General features: G+C 38.4%; 1 protein-coding gene across 1 annotated transcript in view; it reads left to right on the top strand.

Annotated features, from left to right (window-relative positions):
• The first annotated feature begins 1,521 nt into the window (after window positions 1-1,521).
• Window positions 1,522-27,969, top strand: part of sema6a (sema domain, transmembrane domain (TM), and cytoplasmic domain, (semaphorin) 6A) — a 152,344-nt gene continuing 125,896 nt past the window's right edge. Inside the window, exon 1 of the mRNA XM_043711327.1 lies at window positions 1,522-1,599. The gene's annotated coding sequence lies outside the window, so the exon portion shown is untranslated. The remainder of the gene's footprint in view (window positions 1,600-27,969) is intronic.

Below are 27,969 nucleotides of genomic sequence, written 5' to 3'. Positions count from 1 at the left end.
ATCTGCCTTCCCTGTTTGGCCTCTTGCATTGAAATAAATGTAGTTTAATTCACCTGTCCTACCTTGTTCTCTGTTTTGTTCCTGTCTGTCCTGACTGATTCGCTTCTTTTTTCAACTGTACCAGTCTTAGATTGATCTCTTTCTTCACAATCTTCCTGGGTGCCCCACCCCCACACCCTTACTAGTTTAAATCCTTCCAAGTAGCTCTAGCAAATGTCCCTGCCAGTATATTAGTCCCCTTTCAAGTCAAGTGGAATCCGTCCTTCTTGTTTAGTCACTTCTACCCCAAAAGAGATTCCAATGATTCAAAACTGTGAATCCTTCTCCCATACACCAGCTCCTCAGCCATGCATTCATCTGTTTTATCCTCCTATTCCTGCCCTCACTAGCTCATAGTACTGGGAGCAATCCAGATATTACTACCCTCGAGGACCTCCTTTTTAAATTTCTGCCTAACTCTGTGTAATCTCCCTTCAGAATTTCATCCTTTTCCCTTCCTATATCGTTGGTTCCAATGTGTACAATGACCTTCTGCTGGCCCCTCTCCCTTGAGAATATTCTGGACCCTCTCTGAGACAGCCTTGATCCTGGCACCAGGGAAGCAACACACCATTTTGGGCTGAAAATGTTTGTTCTCAATAGTCCTTTGCTGAGTCATCAACCTGCCCATGGTCACAGCCAAAATAGTAGCCTCATTTCAAATATATTCAGAGCAACCATTCATATTTGTCATTGCTAAGTGACCAGAGCAACAGATAAAGTCATCCCCATTAGAAGTTTAGTGCCTTCGATTAGCATTGCTTTACTTGGTTTCCAGTGTTGGCACAGATGCAGCTCTTATTGTTGGATATTTTAACTATTAAAGACTATTATTTATCCTGAAAAAAACTTTGAATCCTCTTGAACCTTGAGAAGAGTCTACTCTATCAGAATCTGCAAGAAAATCCCACGGGAAGTTAAATCTAAGTAAAAATAATCAGCCTTTTTAATTAAAAAAGATTATCTTCGTTGTCAATGGTACCCAGGTTTTTTTGGAACATAGCTTGAATTTGAACAATAAGGTACAAGAAAGCAAAATCCTTAAAATGAAATTTAATCTAAGATATTGATATGTACCTTTGTTACAATAAACCATTGTTTTTTCAAACAATTAGTTCATTAATAACCCTGGTTGATAGGTTCAGTATACAACACGTTGCTTTCCAGTAATTGCTTCTCAACGTTTCTAAATTGAGAATCCTTGACCAATTTAGGAAGCTGTTACACGCAAAGCTGACCCTAATCATTCTTCCACAGGATGGGAGATCCCTTCCTGCTGCCAATGCCATGCTTCCTTTTCCAGGATGGCTGATTTCAGCTGATAGCTCCCAACCTTTCTTTTATAATGCACGGAATGTGCGTAAAATCCTGTGGAATCATTGGCCATGTGAAGACCCCTCCCCATGTCACCCATCCTGTGCGTGCTTCCTTTGTATATTCCGACATGTGGTTAACTGAAGGTACCTTTCATCATTACATCAGTGGGTTGCTATCAGGTATAGTCAACTGCTGCACAGTTGAGCTGGGTTCAACATAAGGTTTTTAGGACAAAAAATTAAGGTATGTTCTTTCTTGTATTATTTAGCAAAAATGAATTGTTTCTTTTTATGCAAAATATGTTTGTGTGTGTTTGTATATATTTAAATGAGGTACAGTGATTTTTTTTGATGTATGCAGCATGTCGGCAAACCAGAAACAACTATTTTGGAGGATTAATTTTAAAAGTTTAAAGTGGAATAGTATTAATTTCAAATCAATTACATTGTGGACGTGAAGCTGTGTACCCAATGGTTAAAATAAAACATTGAGTTATGGATACCTAGTCCTTATAAACTGTTCCTGACCACAAATATATGATGTGTTTTCTTCAAATGTGCAATTCAATTTATGGTTGTATTGCACATTTTATACAGACTGAAATAACTATAGAATTTCCAATAGCATATGTTTTGGGAGAAATCCCATATAATTATTTTGGACCTATTACACTGTAGAAACATAAAGAAAGCAATTGTAGTTTAAGGGTCTTATAATGAATTCCTTATATTTTACTTTGGCGCATTTTTAACATTTATTCAGTTTTTCACTGCTCTTATGCTATGTTCATGTTGTGTTCAGTCTAATGATACATTGGATGCCAAACCAAAATACTGTGGGAATGAAAATATTGTATGGAAAGGGCTGACTTTTTTGATATGTCCCACTTGTAAAGTTTCACAAAAAGCTTGTGCTTGGTTTGAGTCAGATGAGCAGTTGAATGCAGACTCTCAGGATTTAAACTAGATCTAATTCTAAGCCACGAGTGAGTTCCAAGATGTATTAAATTAACGACCTACTTTATGCTGTGATATATTTGCTTTAAGCCAGAAGAAGATTTGCGAGTTGGGTACTTATGAAAATTTCAATTCACAATCTGAATTAGCACTAGAGTCAGAGATTAAAGCTTTTTTAAAAGATGGGTTGTAAAGAATCCCACATCTTAAATGTCATGTGAGGTACACCAATTGTAAACTGGCAAAGGTCATTTGCAACTTTCTTCCCCATTTCAAAATGACTTTACCTCATTTCCTTTAATATTCCTTTAACTCAGTATTAGAAATAGGATTAAAGCTTTTGTTTATCCTGTGGTTTCTGCAGATACTTCAACACTGCATTCTACCATTAATATCTGAGGGAGCTACAATATGTGTAAAGCGGACCTTCTGTATAAACACTAGTAGATTTTTCTAATTTACCCTATCCTAGTGGGATGATCATTTCTATATTCAAATCCTGGCTCTTGGGCAGTGTACGTGACTAACAGATGCAAGCACAGATAGATTTTAGTGAGCATATTTAAGTTATCATTGCAGAGTTCTCTCATTGTAATGAGCTGAGTAGATTTCTCATTCTGAATAAGTGCATTATGCGTGTGAAAAACGAAATGGGATCACTGACTTATGAATGGCTTATGCTGGGAACAATAACAAGTAGGAAAAACTATTGAAAGAAATGTCAATGTGCTCTTCAATTAAGCACTAAGGTAAGTAATATAGCTGCTAAGACATTAAATGATTGGTGTTTTTTTTTAAATAAATACCTAACAACATAAGGCCATTTGATGGGAGCAATTGACAGGTGAGAGGACTACAACTCAAAAAGAAATTGATTGTTAATAGCTTTCCATAGAAAAGCCACAAGGCTGACTTCTAGTGGAATATATTGAGACATAAGAAAAGGAAATTGAAGAAATGTAGGTTTTTGAGTTGTGAAGACAATATCTGTACAAGTATGAAAAATCCAATCCTGAGGGTTAAGTAGTGGTGCATTATGAAAGTAGAGAGGATTGGGTTCAAACTGATGAATAATAAAGATTAGAGTCAGCAGATTGATCGAAAGTTTGTGATTAGCACCTCGATTGCGATGCCAACTAGGATCAAGGAAAGAAATCTCAAAATCATTTAAGGGACAATTGAATGAATTGGTGATAGCAAGGGTGGGTGCAAAACCTTTCTCAAGGGACGAGTTAAGGCAATTTGAATGACCCACCTCGTCCGTTTAACTTGTGAATATTGATCATTCTGTTGTGTTTAGTACATTTAGGTCTTTCAGAAGAATAGTAGTGTTTCATGTAAATGCAGTCATAATGTTTGAGACAAGAATGAACAATTAACTTTATACATTGAACCTATTACGTTATTAATTAGTTAATGCCATTTGACTAATTTCTCCACTGAATTTGGAATAAATATGGTAATTTCAAAATTTTATTGACTAATCCAAGAAAAAAATAGCTATTAAAATAATCTTTTACAAATCTATTATAATTTGCTGAAATGTTTTGACAAATACTTACACCGTAAAGAATTTGTTGGCTATCGACACAGCAGGAGCTCTGTATTGAAGGTTACATTATTGATGGGTTTTTTTGCTAAGTGGTTTCACTGGGGAAACTGCTGTTTGTAAACAGAAAGCACAGATTTGAGACTTGGTTTTTTTTATTGCACCACTTAGTTGCAGTTACAGATCATTTTTGATTATGAGCGCTGGTGACTAACAACACTCTACCAAAAAGCCAATTGGGCCTATAAGATAATGGAGGAAGAATCTCCGGAGACAAGAGCGCTCCTTACATATGTCTACCAATGTTCACAAAATATATTGTTTATGGGAGGAAATTCTACTTTTCAGGACCTTTTTACCTTAAATCATCAAAAACTGACACTGAAATGTAGGTACAAAACTCAACTCCATAACATCAACATGAAGTGCCATTTTGGATACAAAATGATGTACACATTGCATGTATTTTGTCCTGTGTGGTCTGCACCCATTTTGATGAGAGCATTAGCACAGGCATTAGGAATGTGCAGTATGCAAAATGCAAAGATTGCTACTCCAGTCGGTAGTTATCACTGATTTGACTCCAGCAGTGTTGTTTCCGTCCTCAATGCTCTAAGATTCTGTCTTCAACATGCATTGAGTAAGAGAAGGCAGATTATCACATGGTGTATTTTAAAAGAATTCACACTGCTTTCAGGTTAGCTGTTGATTAACTTTAATGACTTCATCTCAGTTTGTAGGAATGCCTCAAGTTTTCTACTGCCATTTAAAATCGATGAAATTGACAAGAGATAGTTTTGCATATCTTGAAGGCCTTTGTTCTTCCTTCAAATGTCTAACTTTGCCCACTTGTTCCCCATCCTCATCATTGTTGTTACCATCTGCTTTGCTATGCAGCGTGTCAAGGAAATTGAAGAGATCTCAGCAGAAGCTAGGTCTTATCCACACGTGGCACAAGCTGAACTTGCATAATTTCAATGTGACCTTTCACTGCAGCACTCTAATAGAAGAACCATCATTCAACTTGCAATGTTAACTCTGTTTCTCTCAACACAGATGCTGCTGGACCTGTTGAGTTTCTCTGGCATTTTCTGTTTTTATTTCAAAGCGTTGATGGTTTCTGCTGGTGGTGCAGTGGGAACTGAGATTTCAGTTATCACATAGTGTATCACTACAGAATCAGCAGCGTTCACACAGAGTTGGTCGTCACCTTCATGCAAGAAGGGATGGTCTCCATGCTCTACACAAAGTCATATGCCAAGTTGGTGTCAACGTCCTCTACCTTCCTTGACATTGCCAACAGATTATCCAGCAAATATACCAATGCACGAAGCATTTCATGTAATGTCCATCACTCCTTTACAGACCCACCCCCATCTAAATTCTCCACAAAAGAACCTATATTTTACCCCACCCTTGGGGAGTGGTATCTGCATTACATTTTTCCCCTGCCATTCATGCCAATGCTATTTTATACATTGAATGAAGTGATTCGCAATGCTTCCTCCCACCTTATCCCCCAAATGCTCTAATTGAGATTAGTTGAACTTTTCCTCTTCACCCCTCCTTGCTCCCCTCATACACATTTTTCATGAACATTGCATGCCAACATGCCAAGTTCCCTTTCATATCATGACAGTAGCAACCGTAACTGCCATTTGTTCTGAATCCTTTGATTCTATTGTTTTTTCAGTTGTATTCAGTATTCTTTACTACAAGCTGCAGTCAAATGCAGCTTTGTCCAGTTGACAGAAACAGTAGAGGAAATGCAACCAAAAAGTTCCCAGTCAATCCCTATTCTAATGGTCAGAAAAGTCACATCTGTTATATTGTTACTGTACTTGCTGCCTAACTGCATTGGTATGCCTTCCTTTTAGTTATCGATTTCATTCAGAAATATGCGAAAATCATTAATGACTGAACCCAAAGTCTTTGGCCGAACAAAAGTGTCTGAATTCTTAATTAACAATTTGACTGGTGGCTTTAATTATTTCTAAATTTGCATTTTAAAAGGCATTAAAGGCGTTCAATGCTTTATACTTTAATGAAAAGCATATGTCACAATTAACCGCAGAAGTGTTTAATATTTTTTGTGGCTCTGCTTTTGAAAAGTTAGTATGTACTCGAAGTAAATCAAAGTTTTAGAGAGGAATTGTTTCAAGTATATAACAATTTTTTTTCTGTTGCAACTTTTGCTCTCCTCTTTCTATCTCCACTGAAAAAGATTGCTTTTTTGATGAGATTTAATATCATAAAATTCTTGAAACCCTAAATTGCTGCACACTACTACCCAGTCAGCTCAGTTGGCTGGATGGCTGGGTTGTGACACAGAGTAATGTCAATAGCATGGGCTCGATTCCTGCTCTGCCTAGGATTACCATGAAGTATTCTTGCCTGAGATATGGTAACCCTCAGGTTAAACCACCACTAATAAGACAGGAATCCTATGCTCTGGTAGGATTATAGTGACTTTACTATCCATGACTCACGTTAGTTTTAATAATCAATCTCAGTAGATTACTTCAATTAGAAGAGACATTAGAACTGAATGGTTTCTGTCTGCAAATATGGTTTGGGTCTTATTATTTTATGGATTTGAAAAATATTTACATCCTAGCCCACAAAACAGGGAATGGATAAACTTGTTTGAAAATGCAAATAATTATTTCCCCAGTGAAATCAACTTTTCAATCATTACACAAAGCCATTGCATGGCTCTCACTGACATAATTGCCTCTCTTACATGATCATAGAATCTATACATTGTAGAAACAGGCCATTTGGCCCATTGAGTCCATACTGACCCTCTGAAGCACATTCTGCTACACCCATCCTATAACCCTGCATTTTCCATAGCCAATCCACCTAACCCACAGATCTTTGAGAGGCAACCAATGCAGACACAGGGAGAATGTGCAAACTCCAAACAGAAAGTTAGCCCAAGGGTGGAATCAAACCTGAGTCCCTGGTAATGTGAGGCAGCTGTGCTAACCACTGAGCTACTGTGTCACCCCATGTTGTTTGAAGCTGAAGTCAGCCACAGCTAACCAGAGGAGGACAGGCTTAGCTGCATCTCCTTGCCCTAAGTGAGAAGATAATGCTTGCTATCATTGGACTAATCATAGCTGAGCTGCAAGGATTGAGGGTGATAGTTAGTTCCAGTCTAAGCCTTCATCTCACAATCCCTTCATCACTCAACCTTTCTCTGATTCACAACTGCAGGTGATAGAGGATTGCATCTCTTGCCTTCTTCCCTTCCCTTACTGCATCCATTTCATATGCCTTATTCCTTCTGCTATCCAGGAACAGGCAGCTGGCTAGGCAGAGCTGCAGCAGAATGCACTGCAGGAGATAGAGGAATAGAATAGAATAGCCTTTATTGTCACATATACTCAATGATTATAGTGAAAATTTTATACACTGCTCCCAGACATATTTGCAAAATGGCAAAGCCAAATTTGCCAAATAGCCTTAGAAGAACAAAACAGATGAGCTGGTCAAACATCTTTGTATGATTCATTAGTGGGGTCTTGGGGATTGAAGATAGCACTGAAACCAGGATCAAAATGTCCCATAGGTAGTTAGTTCCTAGAACAGCTAGAGATGAAGTGGTGGAAGCTTTATTTTGAGCCATCTCTACTGGTTAAGGACTTCAGGTGCTACTGTTCCAAACCTGGAATAGTGATGCACAGCATGCACAGAGGTTAACATCAATTGTAAAACTGGTATTAAAACTTCAATTTAAAAATATAAAGTGTTGGGCCTGATTTAAGTGGGTTGCCTGCATACCTGGAAGTGGTAAGCTTTCTCTCTTCCAAGGGAAATCAGTCAGGGTGGACTTCCATCCAAAATTAAGGCTCTTCCACATCAATTTCATAACGTAAAATTGGATTCAGCTATGGTAAGGCTCTGCCCCGAAACGTCCTTTGTCTTTGGGTTTTCAAAAGCATGCATTCTGCGTTTCTTGATATTTCTATGAAATAAGCTCCCGTTGCTTCCAGCTGGAATTGAAGAGGTGAAGTTGAAAGATCACAGCTATATCCAATTATTTCTTCAGATCTTTTTTCAATAACATTTCTTTGACTATATTCTCAAAAGAATGATTCAAGCTTATATTTTTCTTTCCCTAATCTATTGGTGCTGAGGTCAGTGGCAATACCACAGCTGCAGGTACACTTGAGATCAGCGAGGTCAGTGCAGCACATGATTCACACGCTGTCTGCTGGCCTCTTATGTTTTGGCTTGCATTGACTTTATCCATAACATGATTAAGAAAGTGCACTTTAATTCTTCAACTTAATAAAATAAAAAATCAGGTTCAGATTCATGTTGGGTATGATAAGTTGTAAATCATTTGATTTGATTCCACTTCTTCTACCATAGAATGGTACAAGTCAATAATATGTTGATGTGTCATAAAATATTGAAGTAATCTTGCCATCACTGCTTTCTAACATAAATATATTATTTTGCAAGCTGTACTTGTCTGGTTGTCTATCAAAATGGTAAGTAATTCAAGACACTTTCAAACAGGGCTTAGAATCTGTTTTAAAGATTTCAAAACCCAATTCGTAACTGAGTCTGAGCTCTATCTTAGTTGAAGACCTTGTATTTTTATAACACTGGACATCCTACTGTTCACACCATAACTTTTATCATGTTTGGAATTTGTTTCCTGATTCATTTTGTTGTTAGAATAGAATAATAGCTTGAGGTAGGAAAGAAAGTCAAATGTTGGTGAGGATTCATTAGGGCAGGAGCTGAAGCATGGAGCTAACTAACAGAGATATGGGAACACCAGCCAGGTGGCAGGAAGAAACTCGAAGGGAAAAAAGAACCTGCTTATGGGAGCAAAGCAGAATAAACACCTGGGGAGAACTGATCGTACCTTTGGGAACATACAGCTGTCAGGAGCACTTTGGAAGAAGAGAGCAGAAAAGAAGGGTGGAGCACCTATAGGGCTTTGGAGAGTGCCTGAAGGAGCAAGGTGGCTTTTAAAAATTATTTAATTAGTAGCTGATATAGTACAGTAATGAGGAAAGGGTGTCAAGGAAATTCCTTATTTTACAACATGCCATTGAAAACTATATTATTTTGTAGCTCAAATAAATGCAATGTCAAGGGACAATGCACTGAAGATTTTAATTGTGTATACAGAAAGTGCCAGGACCAATCATATCTCCAGACTTTAATTCATACTAAAACAGAAAGTTCCTTATTGTAGGAAGGAAATTGCATAGTTTCAGGAAATGCTGGTGGAAAACTTATAAAACCCTCCTTTGGCCTATTCTGTGTATGATGGGATCAATGCCATTTGGTACTGCAGTGTATATACTATTATAACGCTTCCACGATTAACATAAATGTTAAAGAAATTCAATTAATTGCCAATGAAGAGGAAGGTGCTGAGATGAGTTGTTGACAAAAGCTGTGGTATAAATATCTCAGGTTTTCTTTGCTGCAAAAATTTGCATAAAATTTTGTATTCCTGTTCTGGCTTAGCACATTTACAACTAGTCTGTGTTATATATATCGAAAGCCTTACAAAAACAAATCCTCAACCGCATCATCCTCTGAGAATCTCAGAGCAGGCCAGGTGTTACTCTTAACTCTTACACCCTCCTTCACCATTTAATTGAAGATGTCTGTCTCTACTCCCTTTGGAATTTATTCAGTGACAAGCTCAACCAAGCAGTCGTAGATGTAAGCCCTGTGTCCCTACTGGGGAGCTTTAATCAGTGTTACAATTGTCCACAATGCTTATTGGAGTACAGATTCATTCAGTAATCTAACACCATAAACTTCAATCTCTTTACATGGAGTGAAAATTTCCTTTGTTGAAGGTGAAATTCCATGTCAAGGGTTGAGGAGAGGAAATTTGATCAATTATACAATGACTCCTGCTGGAACTGTGTTTATTTGTCAGCTAAGGACAGTATTGAAATCAGCTGTAATGCTTTCTTGCTCATATCATGGACAAAGCTGACACATAAATATTTGGCCATGATATTGGGACAGCACAATGAAAAAGTGCCCTAATAAGCTGGCAATACCTCCAAAGAAGGGCTGATAGAAGAAAATTAATTCATAACAAATATATGTTGATCCATATCCTTTTGGATCAGAAATGATTTGAATTAAACAGCAAAAAATAAAATCTTTCAGTGATGAGGTAGACAAAATCAAAGAAACACAGTCTTAAAAAGCAGCAAAAGGCATGAAGACAAACTCAAGCTCAATCACAGAGCCAGTGGCTCAATGGAAAATCTCACAAACAAACACAAACTGGAACGGAAAATGATTGCAATTTAGAAATGTTCCATTCATTTCACACCAGCATTGCCATACAGAGGTGAACTAATGATTTCACATCATAATTGTTTATCAAGGTGATCTTGTGATTTCACATGGTGATCGTCATACAGAAGCAATCTACTGATTGCACGTTGTTATTGTCATTTGGAAGTAACCTAATGATTTCACACTTCACTTGTCATATGAAGATGATCCACTGATCTCACGTTCTTCATTGCAAACATGCTGAAGCCATATGTTACATCTTAAATGTTTCTCGAGAAGGGTCAACAAACTCAGCACAGATTGAAGATCACGTTTGGGACCTCCTAGGCAATAGGCACGGCACCTTACTGAGTGATGCATTTACCTGGTGAACTATTAGACAGGCCTTTTTAATATTATCCTAAACAAATAACCAAAGGTAAACAACATTTCCATTTTTAAAAGCAGAAATTACACTGATTTACATCAAGTTTTTGTGTACCTTCGATGTGGCAATGACGTGGAATGACATAGATACTAAACATGCATGTGCATTGTTTCTCTGAGTAGCAAATAATGCAGAGGGCCATTTTCCACTTTCTCATTCTGGTCTTTTATCCTGTTGGTGAGGAGAGGCTATACAGGTTGTCAATAATTACATTTCAGCTGGACTTAAATTAGCAAAAGACAACCCATTAATTTCTCCCACCAACTGGACTTGCTACTTCGGGAAGGTACATCGAGTTACCAAAGAATTCTGCTTCAACATGGAACATCAGACCACTTACACTGCAGGTAGCCATCAGTCGTGCAGTTGCCATGGGAGACAACCCTGTAATATAAAGGTGGCGTAAGTAATTTGGCAGTTCCATCAGCACTTGAACTTCCAAAGAGTGTTGTTCTATCCCTTGTACATAAAATGACCTGTAAATTATATTTTCATCTCAACCAGTATAACAACAGGACCACGAAAATTGTTGAGGTAATGGAACTGTATCCCAGCAACAATCAGCAACATCAGTACAGGAAAAAACAAGGAAATAATATTCTTATTCATTAGTCGAATTTCAACATTTTTTACTCTGAAGATTTATATTTTAGAGGTTACGTCTCTTATTTCCCTTGAGTCCTGCAATACCATTTGTCCTCAGAGGCAGAATATATACTCGGGAAGAGTGGCAAATCAGATGTCATTCAGGGCCAGCCTGCTATCTTCAAAAGAATAAAAACCAGCTTTGAAACCCAGTCTCTGAAGTGGCTCAGAATATTGTCAGTGAAACGTCAGACAAAACAAACACAGATGGTGGCGTGCTAAAGGAAAAAAGGCTTCTATTAGAAGTCTTGCTGTTAAAATCTCTTCAATCTGAGATTTCTAAGGAGTCAACCCCCAGAATTACTTTGATTGAAGCTCCATTTTCACCATAGTTGCTGATGTATATCTGATGTGAATTTCCTGTTCATTGATAGCAGAATTGTTCATTTCAAAAACACAAAGTTATCACTGTGAAAAATAGTTACAAATGAAAATTATGGAACATTTTTCAATGCAGTTGGTGAATGTTACTCATGCAAATAATAGCTGTTTAGGCAAATACAGGGAAATGTTAATGTAATGTAATGTTATTCTCAGTTAAAAATTGTATAAACAAATAGTTTGCATCTCCCTTATTCAAGTACCTATATATAAGATAAGAATGTATTGGCTATTATTACTGAGTTAGAAAAATTGATAGCTAAATCAATGATTGCATATCAATCATGCATCAGGAAAGGGCAAAGCCAGAACACTGAGGACTGGCCTGGCCAGACAAAAGGAAGAAGACAGGACTGCAGATGCTGGAAGCCAGAGTCTATAGATGTGAAGCTGGAGTAGCATAGCAAGTCAGTCAGCATCCAAATAGTAGGAAAGTCAATGTTTCAGGCCAAACCCATTCATCAGGACTGGGGAGGGTGAGGGACTCCAGAAGTATACAGATAGAAGGGGCTGGCGGAGGAGGATAGGGGTGGAGGGTAGTTGGAATAGCGATAATTAAAGCAGGTGGGAGGTTATTGTGATTAGTCAGTAGCAAGGGTGGAGTGGATAGATGAGTAGTAAGATGGACAGGTTAGGACAGCTCAGGGATTCAAGGAGGGGGGATGGGACTGGATATGGGATAAGGCTAGGAGAGGAGGGACTTTGAAGCTGGTGAAGTTGATGTTGAGGCTATTGGCCTGTAAGTTTCCTAGGCAAAATATCAGATGTTATTCCTCCAGTTTCCATTTGGCCTCACTGTGACAGTGGAAGCCAAAGATAGACATGTCGCGGGGGGAGTGGGAGGGTGGAATTAAAATGAATGGCAACTGCCGGGTTAGTTGATGCACACAGAGCACAGATGCTCCATGAAATGGTCCCCAAGTCTGTGTTTGGTCACCCCAAAATAGAGGAAACCACATCGGGAGCAATGGGGACAATAGATCAGGTTGGGTGATGAGCGGTTAAATATCTGCCAGATCTAAAAGGATTGTTTGGGGCCTTGGATGGAAGTTAGAAGGGAGGTTTAGGGCAGGAGGTGCACCTCTTGTGGTTGCAGGTAAAGGTGCCACGTGTGGTGGTGAAGTTAGCGGGGAGTGTAGACAAGGGAGACATGGAATGAAAGGTCCCTGTGGGAAGCCAACAGGAGTGGGGAAGGAAATATCTTTTTGGTGATGGGGTCTGATTGTAGGTGGCTGAAATGTCAGAGGATGATAAGTTAGATTTGGAAGTTGGTGGGGTGATATGTGAGGACTGAAGGGGCTCTATCCATATTGTTGTTGGGAGGAAGGTATTTGAGGGCATAAGTGTGGGTGATGGGGGAGAAGTGGTTGAGGGCATCATTAATGACTAAGGAAGGGAAACTATGGTCCTTTAAGTGGGAGGATATCCTAGAGTGGAGCTCTTCATCCTGGGAGCAGATGTGGCAGGAGGTGAAGGAATTGGGAGTATGGGATAGCATTTTCGCAGGAGGGTGGGTGAGAGGACCTGAAAATTTTGACTAAGGTAATGATGGGACAATCGTAGGTCTTAATACATAGGAGCAGGAGTTAGTCATTCAACCTTTGATTATTCAATGAGATTATGGCTAATCTGATAACACTCAACTCCACTTTCCTGTCTTACTTCCACAACCCTTAATTCCTTTACTGATTTAAAAGTCTTTCTGCCTCAGCCTTGAATATAATTGACAACCAGCTTCGACAGAATTCCACACATACACTATCTTCTGAGAGATGCTTTTCCTAATTTCTGTCCTAACTTGGTGACCTCTTACACCAAGATTATGCACTCTGGTCCCAGACTCTTCCACAAGGTGAAACAGCCTCTTTGCACCTACCCTGTCAAGTCCATGAACAATCTTATATGTTTCAATAAGGTCACCCATCATTCCTCTAAAGATTGAGTACAGGTCCTACTCAACTGCTTCTCATAAGACAATCCCTTCATATCCAGGATCAACCTCGAGAACATTCTCTGGACTGCCTCCAATGTGAGTACTCATTGAGTATTCCATAGATAAGGGGAGCAAAGCTGTTCACAGTATTCCATGTGTGACCTTGTTTAGTTTTAGAAGACATCTTAATTTTTATAGTCCATTCCATTCCATTTGAGATAAAGATAAATGTTCCATTTGCTTTCCCAAGTATTTTTTGATCTTGGATGCTAGCTACTTGTGATTTATGCTCACTGACTCAAGGCACGGTAGCTCAATAGTTAGCACTGCTGGCTCACAGCATCAGGGACCCATGTTCAGTTCCACCCTTGGGCGACTGTCCGTGGAGGGTTTGCACATTATCCCTATATCTGCTTGGGTTTCCTCTGGCTGCTCTGGTTTCTCCCCCAGTCGAAGCTGTGCAGGTTTGGTGGATTGACCATGCTACAAAGTCCAAAGTATCCAGGGGTGAGCAGATTAGATGGATTAGCCACGGGGGATGCAGGGTGATGGGGTAAGGGGTGGTTCTGGTTGGTTTACTCTTTGGAGTGTTGGTGTGGATGCAATGGGCCAATTGGCCTGCTTCCACACTGTAGGGATTTGCTGATTCTATGAAATTCCTCTGTTCTGCAATTTTTTCCCCCATTTTAATAATATTCAGCTCCTCTATTCTTCCTGCCAAAATGCATGACCTCATGTTTTATTCCATCCGAAAAATATTAAGTTGCGTCTATCCCTCTTTGCCTCTATCCTTGTCTCAATCCCTCCTCACCACTTGCCTTCCTATCTATTTTTGTACCATCTGCAAACTTGGCTGCGGTATATCCATTCCTTTAATCCAAGTCATTATACATATTGTAAATACTTTTTGTCCCACTACTGATCTAGTTACGTTACCATGCTGAAAATACTCCTTTATCCTAACTCTCTGTCTTCTATTAGCTGGCCAATCTTCAATCCATGCTAATATTCTACTCCAAACACCACAGGTTCTTATCTGATTAACTAGCCAAATGTGTAATAGCTTATCTTTTAGAAATATATCTATTTTGCTTGCTATATTCTCAAGCAATTCTGTTAAATTTATCAGGCATGATTTCCCCTTAATGAAGCGATGCTGATTCTGCCTGATCATATTATGTCTTTCGAGATCTTCTGCGATTAAATAAATTATAATAAGCTCTAATATTTTCAAAATAACAGACCTACAGTTACCTGCATTTTGGCTCCTTCACTTGTTAGATAGAAATGTTATTTTAGCAGTTTTCCAAACTTCCAGCACTTTTCTGGGAATTTAAAGATTCGTGGAAGATTACTACTAGTACATTCAATATCTGTGTAATTATTTCTTTTAATATCCTAGGATGCACCCCAACAGCTCCAGGGGATTAGTCGATTCTTAACCTCATTTGTTTCCTTTGACTTATTTTCTAGTGATAGTTAATATATTTATTTCCTCTTCCCCTTTGGTCCCTTAATTACTTAGTAACCTTATAACGGTATTAATGTTTCCTACTGTGAAACCTGATGCAAATTCTCTTCCATTTCTTGGACTCCCCATTACTATTTCCCTTGCCCCATTCTCCAAAGGAACTGTGCTCACTTTGACCTCTCTCTTCCTATTCACATGCTTAGAGAAGCTCTTGCTGTCCATATTGAAATTACTTGAAATTTTAAGCTCAAACTTTTTTTTCTCGCTCTCTGTTATGTGTTGGTCATCTTTTCTTGGTTTTAAAACCATCCCAATCCTCAGCCATACAAGTAATCTCACCAGTGGAACACATGTAGATTATAGGTTAGTAGAATTATAATTAGAATCTCACTACAATTTATAATCCAATATTTCAGATACAAAGTTCTTTGGTAATCTCCAAATAATGCAGGTATTGATAAATAGTAGATTGCTACAAGTGCAGTAATTGCTGAGCTATCAATACAGAAAATAGAGCCATGATTTTAACCCAGGAGAAAATCAGGGATAAAATTTATTTGATTTATTGTTGTCTTGCAGACCAAGATGCAGTGATAAGTGTTGTTTTGTGTGCTCAACAATATTGTATCATACAAAGCGCATCAGATTAGGAGACCAGAGTGCAGAATACAGTGTTAAAGCCACAGAGAAGGTGCAGCGAGAGAGATCAAAGATCAGATCTTTCAGAGGTCTGTTCAAAAGTTTGATAACAGCAGGAAAGAAACTGTTCTTGAATCTGTTCATGTGTGTATTCCAACTTTTATGTCTTCTGCTAGATGGAAGAGGCTGGACAAGATTATAACCAGGGTGAGAGGGTTCTTAGATGATGTTGGTTGCTTTCCTGAGGCAGTGGGAAGTATAGATGGTGTCAATGGATGGAAGGCCAGTTTGAATGATGGACTGAGCTATTTTCACAACACTCTAGTTTCTTTTGGTCTTGGGAACAGCTGTTGTCTTACCATGCTGTGATTCATCGGGATAGGATGCTTTCTATGGTGCATCTATAAAAGTTGGTAAGAGCCCTCGTGGACATGCCAAATTTCTTTAACCTCCACGGAAGTAGAGACATTATTCTGCATTCTTCACCATCACATTGATGTGGGTGGATCAGGACACATTGCTGGAGATCATCGCTGCCTGGAGCTTGATGCTTTCAACTGTCTTCACCCCACATCATTGATACAGACAGGGGCATGCCCTCCACTCTGCTTCCTGAAGTCAATGACTAGCTCCTTCATTATGCTGACGTTGATGGAGAGATTTTTGACTTTACACAATGCTGCTAAGCACTAATAAGTGATTAACATGACCACAATCACTGATTATTGAAAAAACAGTGACGTAATAAATTGCAGGATATGGCCTACTAATAAATGGCAGGATAAGGATAAGAAGGAATGACAGAATAGGAATATAAGTAATAACAGTACAGCAATATAAGAACTGACAGGATAGTGATAAAGGTAATGATAGGATAGAAAGTTTAGCAATGGTCGGATGGTTTCAAGGCTTTACAGCCTAGATGTAAAAAATGACAGGATAGCAACCACCAGTGATTGACAAGACGATAAATCCATAAATAATAGGACAGTAAATTGAAACATGGAAAGGCAAAATAGTGATTACCAATTAAAAATGATGCAAAGTGCATTTCTACTGAAAGCAGCATTTGATCATTAAGCTATCATTATTTGGTATTTGTTCATTCACATCCTTATCTCTAAATATTTCCTGGTATCAATCACCAATCTGGCTCCATCTAACTCAAAACATAATGGGATACAGCCAGCAAGACTATGGTTCTCATGAGAGAGCTGGAGCATAATTATCTTAATGTATAATTACATCAAAAGTATATATTTTATGTTAAAAGTATAGGGAAGTCAACTGTTAATGCCAGTGAAGAGCAATGGAGGTGCCAGCAGTGAAGAAAGCAGGAGTTATTTCATTGTTCTGTACTGAGTGTTGTACTGAGTTTCACAGTCCTCATTGATTTAGTCAATGGAATTATTGTTGATGCCCTATCAGGAAACTGAAAGATCAGGCATTGGCCTTCCATTGTGTTGTGAGTCTTAATATTCATGGGATTAAGTGGACAGTAAATGCATATTTATAATCCCACTCATTATAAATAGATTTGCACCATCATAAGACTGACCAATTATAAAAATTGCAATTATTAAAAATTCAATTTAAATTATCTGTAATGTGGCCCATGCAATGACAGGATAAATAGGATCAATTGTTATGACCTTGTAATGGTTACTGTAACAAAAAGTAATAGAGATTAAGCATTACAATTATTTTAACAATATAATTTTAGCATTTTTTGTAGTCATCTTCAGTTGTGCTTACAATAACTGAGTGTGAAACCTGCACTTGATTGGGTTTTGACAAGGTGAATCAGAACAGCCATTATTATCTCTGGTCCTCCAATTCTGGCCTCACTGATTTTAATTGATTTACAAGTGATGGCCTGGATGGTATGTTTACAAAGCAAAATAGCTGCCATTATCCATCTGTGCATGCGCAGTTACACCTATGACATCGCTCCAGCATGAGCTTCATTTTTGAACTAATTGTAAAGTCTGGGAAAACACAGTAACAAATTTAACCAGTTTGTAAATTTCTTTTGTAAGCCGGTCCCTGTTTCAATGAAAAAAAAAGGCTTATTAATTGTCAGACAACATCCCACTGCACCTGTATAGAGACCAGGCTACTTAACAGTCATCAGAAACACCAATTTGCAAAGACATCTTTTTCACAGAAAGATTATATGTGCTGCTGTGTTTTCCTGGACCTTCCAACTAATTTAAAATATAACATAAGAATTTTTTTATAGTCTAGTTACGTGGTTTCTGCTTGAAACTTCTGTTGGCACAACATACAGGGTCATTTCTGCCATTTTTGCTCAGGTGCAACTTTCGCATTCCCAGACTGCAATGCTGGGAGCTAGCTTGCCCTTACACTCAGCCTTGAAGCGCATGTGTATCTCAGCTGCCTAGGCCATCAGTTTTGGAATTCTCTCCCTATACCTGCCCCATCTCTATGTCTCTTTAAAATGTTCTTTGTAATCTGCCTCTTTGTTTAAGCTCTTTGGCCACCTTGCATAATATTTTCTGATGTGCATCTCTGTCAAATTTTGACTGATGACACTCCTGTGAAGAATCTTGGAATGTTTTATTATTTTAAAGGTACAGCATAAATGCAAGTTGTTAATAATGGCTGCCAGATGAGGGGAAATCTATATACATTCAGTAGACATGTTCCTTTTGTTGTATTCAGGTGAAGTGCTTAATAGTGTGAAACTGTTAACTATAGCTGGGATTTCCAAGATCATTTAATACTCACATGTTGCTTGTCTGCAGCTGTTAATGTTTATGTGGTGAGTTAAGTGTAATTTTAAATATTATTATTTGGTTGTTAAGTGCTAAATACAATGTAATCCTATGAGAATCCTGCATTGTGGGAGGTATCAAATGATTTATTTATATACTGCTACTTTCTATCAAACTTGAAAACAAAGCATCTATGTAACTATTAAAAGTTTTAAATAACCAACAGCTTTATTGTTTATAACCAGCTATCACAGATGCAGTGAAATGTCATTAACATGAGAAAAGTACATTTTGTAATTACTTTATATATTCAGTTTGTGAATTTGCAGTATTGTTTTATAATGTGCCTTAAATAATGATGCTTCTACTAAGAGCTAATGATGCAATAAACTTGACATGAATCATTTGAAGTCATAGACAAAAGCTTGACTGTAAAAGTAAATGAAATTCAGTCAAAATTGCCATTATTTTAAATCTAGAAAAATAATATTTATAACATTTTATCTACATGAAAATTGTTTGACAAAACTCAAAGGATAGCTGTGTTAGAGTGTGTCGAGCTCACCCACAGTGCTGCACACTACAATTAACCTCAGTGCTCCTGGCTTAGGTCAGAAGCAATCAACTTAGCTTCTTGCTTCTAATTGTTGTACAGCACTGTCTGTTTGGAAGAGGAAATTCTGCAGATGTCAGAAAGAATGGGATCAGAGTTGAATGTGATGCTTCACAGTGATATAAAGGAAGAATGGACTGGAGCAGCAAGTATCCTTGGAGGCATATTCCAACCTGGAGTTAACTTTGAGACAAAGGGGGAAAGTAAGAGTGAGGAAAAGGCAAGAAGGACACTTGCACTTTTTATTTGTTTGCATGTATTTAAAAACACAGTAAGACAGATAGACAAAGGATGATTCATAGAATTATACTCACGGAATCTTATCTTACAGACAAATGTCCAACCCCAGGTACATCCTGTCCCATCCAGTAGGGCTCACCCAAAAAAAGTGACAACACTGTGTTATACAGTCAGAGGGAGTTGTCCTGGGAGTCCTCAGCATTGACTCTGGATTTCATGGTATCTATCCACTCAAAGCTGAGACAAGGAGACATCCTGCTGATTACCACATACTACTTCACCTCAGCTGATGAATTAGTGCACCCCCATGTTGAACACCACTTGGAAGAGGTACTAAAAATGGCAAGGGTGCATAATGTAGATTTCAATGTCAACATCAAGAGTAACTCAACAGCAGCACCACTGATCCAGCTGGTCGGGTCCTAATCGACATAGATGCTGGACTGGGTCTGAAGCAGGTGGTGAGGGAAAAACACACTTGACCTCATCCTTACCAATGTGCTGGCTGCAGATGCATCCCTCTATGATATTATCAATAAGAATGACCCCCTCGTGGAGACAAAGACCAACTTTCAGTCGTGAATGTGGAGAAGATGTTTCCAATAGTAGGAGAGACTAGCACCCAAGGACAGGGTCTCAGAGTGAAGAGAATATCTGCTCTGTCTAAAAAGAGTTTTTATAGGGAAGAGTGGTATGAAGAAAATGAACATATTTCAAGAAGGAAGTCCAGAACTTAGGATCTAGGCAACTAAGACAAGACGGCAAGTGGTGGAGCAATTAAAATCAGGGACTGTAAGAACTGGAGAATACTAAGTACACCAGAGGGTAGTAAGACCTGGACTGGTTACAGTGATAGTGAAAACTGAAATCACAGAAGGATTTGGAAACATGGATGAGAATTTTAAAACCCAATAGTTGTCAGACCAGCATCTAATACTAACCAGGAATCTTAGGGGGCCATGAACAAAACTGGTTAAAGTCAGGATTTAGTTAATAGGAATTAGGACATAGAAGATGGAAAGTAGGAGGCTTGGGCAGGAAAATATTGGAATAGGCTGCAGATATCAAAGGCAATGTAGTCATTGCAGCATAGTTCTAAACCAACTGGCATACTTCTCACTATAGTATCATCTTTCACCAAAGTTTATCAGAGTTGGCTGCTGGAAAACCGTTTGAAGAAAGAGTAAGTGGTTCGGAAAGAGGACGATGTGCAATAATTAAACAATGCTATTCTTTGAATTTCTTTATATGTAGCAATAGCTCAAATGGAATTGTTTTACCTGTATCAGATAAACATGCAGTACTTTTATCTCATTGTTTAACTACAATTCTTTTCTAATACTCTTGCATTACTAATCTCAGCTAGAGCATTGCATCATGGTGAAATAGCTTCAGCAATAGTCTGGCGACACAATGCCACTGTTACACACAATTCAACTCAACAGTGTAAACATGGTTCTCACATTTCTAAATCTAGAGGCCCTCAAATGACTGACTTTAATCACTTGGAAGGGCTTCTTTGTGTTCCTCTTGTGTCTATGCTTTGTGCTTCATATCTTTTACAGGGCTGATGAAATACTTCCTTAGAAGTATAACCTCCCTAACATTCCACACTCTTCTCTTGCAAATGCAGTAAAATGAGGCCGAATTGTCACCAGTCGTCAGCCACTGTTGTTAAACAGTAACTGATTGTTAATGAGAAATCCAAATAGATTCACTTTGCCTTTGTCAGGATGTATGAAAAATCTCCCAGACATTCCGTATTGAAAATATCGTGGCAGTAGCAAGTGATTGGAGACAATATTGTTTTTCAAGTCATGTTGTTGATGCTCCCAGACCCATACAGAGACACATACTTCTCACATTTATCTTCAGTGCCTTTATTGTACTTGTTTCCTGTTACAAATCAGCCAGCGATGGCTCATTTCTGAGCATTTATTAAACGGTTGGAACAGAGAAAGAGAGCTCTGCAGTACCAGTCAGGTCACTAAATACTGAACAATTAATTTAAGGTTTCTCTTAAAGAAAGCTGCTGATTATCCTAAACTGCCCAAGCATTATATGTAATGCTGGCACATATTGTTAACTCTGTATAATCCTCAGCTGACATTTCTGAGATCTGATTATCTTAAACATAATACTGTCAATGATCAAAAGTAAAATAGTTTATGTAACTATTAAGCTGAAATAATTTCTTCATAATTGTGAAAAATTAGGTGTGATTTGCAATATAGCTAGGTGGAGAGGAATCTGGTGAAACACTGAAAATTAGGATTCAAGTGGAAAAATTCAGAATTCAAAGAAAACATCAGCGAGTTCTCATTATCTATCAGCCACAAGAGTGAAGTTAAATGTAGTGCAGTCATCTTTCAAATTCCAAAAGATTCCTCACATACCTTCTTTCTCCTTCATGTTTCTTCACTTCTCCTGTCCCGAATTCATCGATTCTTTGCTGACTCATTTGTACCAGTAGCAGGCAACATAAAGCACTGTTTAAAATTACTAAGTGATGATATCTCACTAAACAGAGGAAAAGAGAACCCAGGTAACTACAGACTTGTCAGTTTAATATCTGATGTGGGGAAATTGCATGAATCAATCTCAAAGGCCAAGTGGTTGAGCACTTAGACACATATGAGCTGATCAGAGTCAAACCTGACTTGTGATAAGTTAAGTCATGTCTGAACAATCTAGTTGAAGTACGGAGTACTCCAACATAATGGATAGAGGATGTTTTAGCTTATTTTTAATCCCCGACTTTAAGGATTACAAATTTCACAATCGGCCATGGTGGGATTCAAGCTCATGACCCAGAACATTTGCCTTGGGTTCTGTGTTACTAGTCTCATGCTATTGCCAGTCCATGACCATCATCCGATAGATATTTTAAATCAACCTTTCAGAGATGTTATAGCACACATCAGGAGCAAGTGAGACTTGAATCCAAGCCTCCTGGCTCAGAGGTAGAGACACTACCACTGCACTACAAGAGCATTATCATGGTTGTTCTAAAAGGCTATCTGATGCTGCCATATTGATATGATCTTTCGCACAGACATTTATCAGGTCCACTTTGCATCTGAAGAACAGCATGTGACGATAGTGGACGTTCTATGGATTCCTGATGAAGGGTTTATGCTTGAAATGTTGACTCTCCTTCTCCGCGGATGCTGCCTGACTGGCTGTGCTCTTCCAGTGCCACACTTTTTGGCTCTGATCTCCAGCATCTGCAGTCTTCACTTTCTCATTGTTCTCTGGATATTGTTTAATTTGACTTCCAAGAGGCATTTTTCATATTTCCATGTTAAAGGTTGCTAACAACATTAACGTGACACAGAATTGGAGAATACTTTGTTGTAATTGGCTGAAAAATAGAGAGGAGAAAGTGAGGACTGCAGATGCTGGAGATCAAAGCTGAAAAGAAGAAGGGCTTATGCCCGAAACGTCAATTCTCCTGCTCCTTGGATGCTGCCTGACCTGCTGCGCTTTTCCAGCAACACATTTTCAGCTCTGAAAAATAGAGAGGCATAGGTGTAGGGTTAATGGGACTGTAACCTGATTGGTTGTTGTGTTTCACAGATATCCACTGCAGTCTTTACCTTTCAATATATGTGATTGGGTGAAGGAGGTTTTATTTGTTTTTGGATAAAGAGGTGTACGTTATGTAGATGACAACAAAGAGTTGCAAAAGGACATAGATTCAGTGGATGAAGCTGTGAATAATAAAGTTTAATGAGGTGAAACATGTGGGTCTAGAAAGCCACATTTAAATATTTGAATATTTTCTTAATGGTGAATGACTAAGAGCTGTGTGAGACCAAGAGGGTTTGCACATGAATGGATACAAAATATTAAAATCATTAGTAGGTAGGCATAAAAACAATCCAAAAGTAGTCCTCCTCATTGTGTCCTACAAACAGTACTTTTAATAAATAATTTACAAGATGTGCATGTCGCTGACTAGGATTGGCCATTCCTAATTTCTCTTGGGAAAGTGATGATGAGCTTCCTTCACAAATTTCTGTAGTCCATGTAGTATTACCAAGAGTCCCTGGTTGAAGGTTCAAGTCCCACTTGCTTCACAGTCATAGAGTCACAGAGATGTAAAGCACAGAAATAAACCCTTCTGCCTAACTCAATCATGCCGACCAGATATTCTAAATTAACCTAGTCCCATTTCCAGCTCTTGCCCCATATCCCTCTCAACCCTTCTATTCATATAGCCATCCAGATGCCTTTCAAATGTTGTAATTTTACCAACCTGTAATAACATCTGCAAACAGCTTGATTGGAAAATTGCTGGGTATACAGTATTCAAAATGTTATTAGGTAGAATTTCTTTTTTTTCCGTCCCATGACAATGAAGGAACAGTGATCTAGTTCCAAGTCAGGATGGTGTATGTGGTTTGGAGAGGAACTTGCACCTCCTGTCCTTGTCTTTGTAACTAGTAGAGGTCCCAGGTTTGGAAAGTACTGTTGAAGAAACCTTGATGAGTTGCTGCAGTGCATCTTGTAGATGTTACACATTGCTGCCACTCTACATTGGTGGTGGAGGGAGTGGACGTTGAAGGTGGTGGATAGGTGTCTGTCAAATGGGCTTCTGAATGGTGTCAATGTTTTGGAACATTGGAGTTGCACTCATCCAGTCTGCTGGAGAATATTCTATCACACTCCCGATTTGTTGTAAAAAGCATAAGGAGGTGAGATACCAATCTGTGCTTTGAAGTCACTTAACTAATGGATTCAGTCTTACTCAGCTTCTCTTACCTGACAGGATTCCCTATGCCAGGAAATTCCAGCCAATGCAAATTAAATAGCAAATCTTTTAAAATAGAATCTTTTCAAAAAATATATTTTTTTAAAAAACCATCTCCTGAATACAAATTGATCACCTGCCCCTTACCCTGCTTCATGGCAGGTTTGAGATGGTTTGATTTTTAATTTGAAATTTTTAGTATTTTGTCTTCAACTCAACCCAAGCCCATCCATTCCTATGCTTTCCCCCTATGTTTCAATTATACACATCCTTGGTTAAAGCCCATCTCTGTTCGGTTTCAACCCCCCAAAAAATCTTGGTCTAAAGTGGGAAGGACAGATGCACCAGAATTGAGTCCAGATTAAAGGGTTGAATTATGAGAGAAGGATATATAAAGTTGGTTTGTAATCCCTAATTTATAGACAGTTGAAGCATGATTCAATTAAAGTTTTTAATATATTTAATCAGTGAGGCAGATGTAGAGAAACTCTGGTGGAAATTCACTCCAGTGAGGGAATTCAAAGCAACCATAGAATCCCAAGAGTGTGGAAGCAGGCCATTCAGCCCATCAATTCAATACCAACCCTCCAAATAGCATCCCAACCAGACTCTCACCATCCCTGTAACGCCGTATTTCTCATGGCTATTACACCTAGCTTGCAATCCCTGGACACTATGGGTGATTTAGCAAAACCATTCTATCTAACCTGAACATCCTAGGACTGTGGGAGGAAACCAGAACACTCAGAGGAAACCTACGCAGGCACAAGAAAAATGTGCAAAATCCATAGACATTTGCCTGAGGGTGGAATCAAACCTGGGTCCCTAGCATTGTGAGACAGCAGTGCTAACCATTGAGCCACTGCGCTGCTCAAAACAAGGGGATATATTTTGGATAAAAGGGTTTGACCATCTAGAATTGAAATCAGGAAGCATTTTTTTGGAAATATCAGATCACGCAAATCTGGAACTTTCTGAAATTATCCATTGTTGGTCAGTAGCAACTTGTCAAATGAGGCCATCAAAGAATATAGAAAAGGAACTAATAAATGAAGATGAGTTACTGACTGGATATGATAGAACTGAATGGGAGAATATGTTTAAGGAGCTGAATAAAAAGCTGAATAGAAAGTATGTTATTAAGCTTTAATATCTTATCTCAGAATTAAGCCAACAATAATTTTTAAACACATCATCATTTTTTCCAGCTTTGGGAAGCCCATAATTGCACCGATATTGACAGTTCTGGTGAAGCGTCACTGGAGTCTAAGAATTAACTCTGTTTCTCTTCCCACAGATGCCGCAAGACCTGCTGGCTTTCTCCCGCACCTTCTGTTTTGTTTCAGATTTCTAGCATCCACAGTTCTTTATTTTAGTTTTGCCATTTTTACTAAACATCTCCCCTAACATTGACAAGCCGGTTATACAATTATTAGAAAATTCTGTCTAGCTTTTCCTTCTCTCACCTCAAAATTAAGAACCCACCAGATTTGCTTTAACGTTGGGTACCATGTATTTTCTAAATCTAAATATGGATATAATGTTTCCATTTAAACTGGTGTGAGGGAGAGGATGAATATACAGTTGAAGTCTGGGATGTACATTAAATTTCTTAAATGGGAAAACTAATATAGATATTTTAATAGTAGCAGTGGGGAATGAACATTTAGAAATCCATTTGTGGAGCTGAATACAATGGAATTTTTTGCTGAACCTACATACTGAATGTTAGCCAATTCATTATTCCTTACCTGCAACAATAATTAAATTGATGTCAGAACTCTTTGGTTGATCGATGGGAACCTAGAGCCGGAATTGAAGCATTTTTTACAATGTTGTTTGTTCAGCACATGTTAACTTGAAACAGATTATGGCAACTCTTTCTGCGTCTGTTTACAACACATGACAGAAAGAAAAAATATTGCACCTATTTAATGCCTTTCGCAACCTTAGAACATTCCAAATTATTTTTATAGCCAACTATTATTTTTGATGTGAAATCACTCTTGTGATGTGGAAAATCCAGCAAACAATTTGCACAGAACAAACTCCCACAAACAGCAATGAAATAAATGACCAGATCATTTGTTTTTTCATTAAGTTCTGGTTGAAATCTAATATTGGTGAGGATCATTGGAGAATTCCTGTGCTCTTCCTTGAATAGTTACGGATCTTTTACACACTTGGTCAAGAGGGTACTAGAGTCTCAGTTTAACATGTCAAGTGAAGTACAGAAGCTGCAGAAGTGCTGATCTCAAGACCAGAGTTGGAATAGAGTGAATAGTTTTGGGTCCTTATATAAAGAAAGATAGGTTGGCATTGAAGGCAGTCACTACGCTAATGCAAGGTATTGAGGGACTGTCTTACGAGAAGAAGTTGAATAGGTTCGGCATTTACTTATTTGGAATTTAGAAGGGTGAGAAGTGACCATTTTGAAATTTATAAGATTCTTTGGGGATATGGCAGGGGGATGCAGAAATGTTGTTTTCCCGAGGTCCCTTCTCAGAAGAAGGGATCACTCATTTAAACAGAGATGTAGGATTCACTACCCTTTTCTCAGACGGTAGTGAATCTGTGGACCTCTTTATTGCAGAGGACTTCAAGGCTGGGATTTTTTATTCTGTCATGGGACTTGAGCATCACTGACTGGCCAGCATTTATTGCCCATCTCTACCCTGCCCTTGAGAAGATGGTGGTGAGCTGTTTTCTTGAACCATTGTAGTCCACATGCTTTAGGTTGACCCAAAATGCCACAATTCCAGGATTTTGATGCAGTGACAGTGAAAGAATGGTGATATAATAGTCAGGAGGGTGAGTGGCTTGAGGGGGATCTTGCAGGTAGTGGTGTTCCCAGGCATCTGCAGACCTTGACCTTCTGGGTGGAAGTTGTGGGTTTGGAAGGTGCCATCAATGGATCTTTGGTGAATTTTTTGTGGATAGTACACACTGAAAATACTGAATGTTGGTAGTGGAGGGAGTGGATGCCTGTAGTTGCCCATCCCTAATTGCCCTTGTACTGAGTAGCTTGCAACGCCATTACAGAAGGAAATGAAAAGTCCATTACATTATTGTTAATCTAGAATCTCGCCAGTATATGGTGGGCTCTATGCATTCACTTGCTTTAATTTTGTTTTGGTCTTGAAGGCATTTGCTACTGTTTCCTTCCAATGCTGGTTTTCAGTCCACTGTGTGCTCTACTCATGTTCATTTTTTTTATAAAGGCCATTCAACGCTTCTAGCATGCTCTCCCATTCATTATGATCATGACTGATTTACTACCTCAAATCAATCTTTTTCCACTCGCTCCATATTCTTTATCTATATTTGTATCCAGAAATCTAGTCAGCTCTCTTGTTTAAATATGATGAACTGCAAAGCATTCACAATCCTGTGGGATAGAAAATTCATTTGTTTAATTTGAAAATTGTGTGCAACATTCTCATATCATCCACCCTATCAGATCTCAAGAATTCTACATTATTTGGTGAAATCCCCTTTCAATCTTCCAGTTTCTGTGGAAAAACACCAAATCCATCCAACCTTTCTACATATGCAGGGAGTGATCTGGATGTCATGGTAATGTCGACTGGACATTGCTTTGGAAAAACACTTTAGGATGTGGGTTGGAATCCCATCACAGTCGATGGTGAAATTTGAATTCTATAAAATTTTGGAATTAGATGCTGACTAATGATAATTGTGCTATGATTGTCATAAAATGTAGAGTTGTTTAAATCTACATGTGACTTCAGAACCACAGGAATGTGGATTGACTGTTAAATGTCCTCTGAAATGGCTTACCAATCAACTCGAGAATTTGGAATGACATTAACACGATCATTGCATGAAAAATAAAAATCCCATCACCTTTTTTTGTTTTTTAAGTTCAAAAGTGTTGTGGGCAGCATGGTGACATAATGGTTAGCACTGTTGCCTCACAGCACCAGAGACCTGGGTTCAATTCC

This window comes from Chiloscyllium plagiosum, chromosome 2 (assembly GCF_004010195.1).
Source record: "Chiloscyllium plagiosum isolate BGI_BamShark_2017 chromosome 2, ASM401019v2, whole genome shotgun sequence".
In the NCBI taxonomy this organism is placed as follows: domain Eukaryota; kingdom Metazoa; phylum Chordata; class Chondrichthyes; order Orectolobiformes; family Hemiscylliidae; genus Chiloscyllium; species Chiloscyllium plagiosum.
The sequence above is the reverse complement of the archived record's forward strand: the minus strand, read 5'-3'. Positions and strand labels throughout refer to the sequence as shown.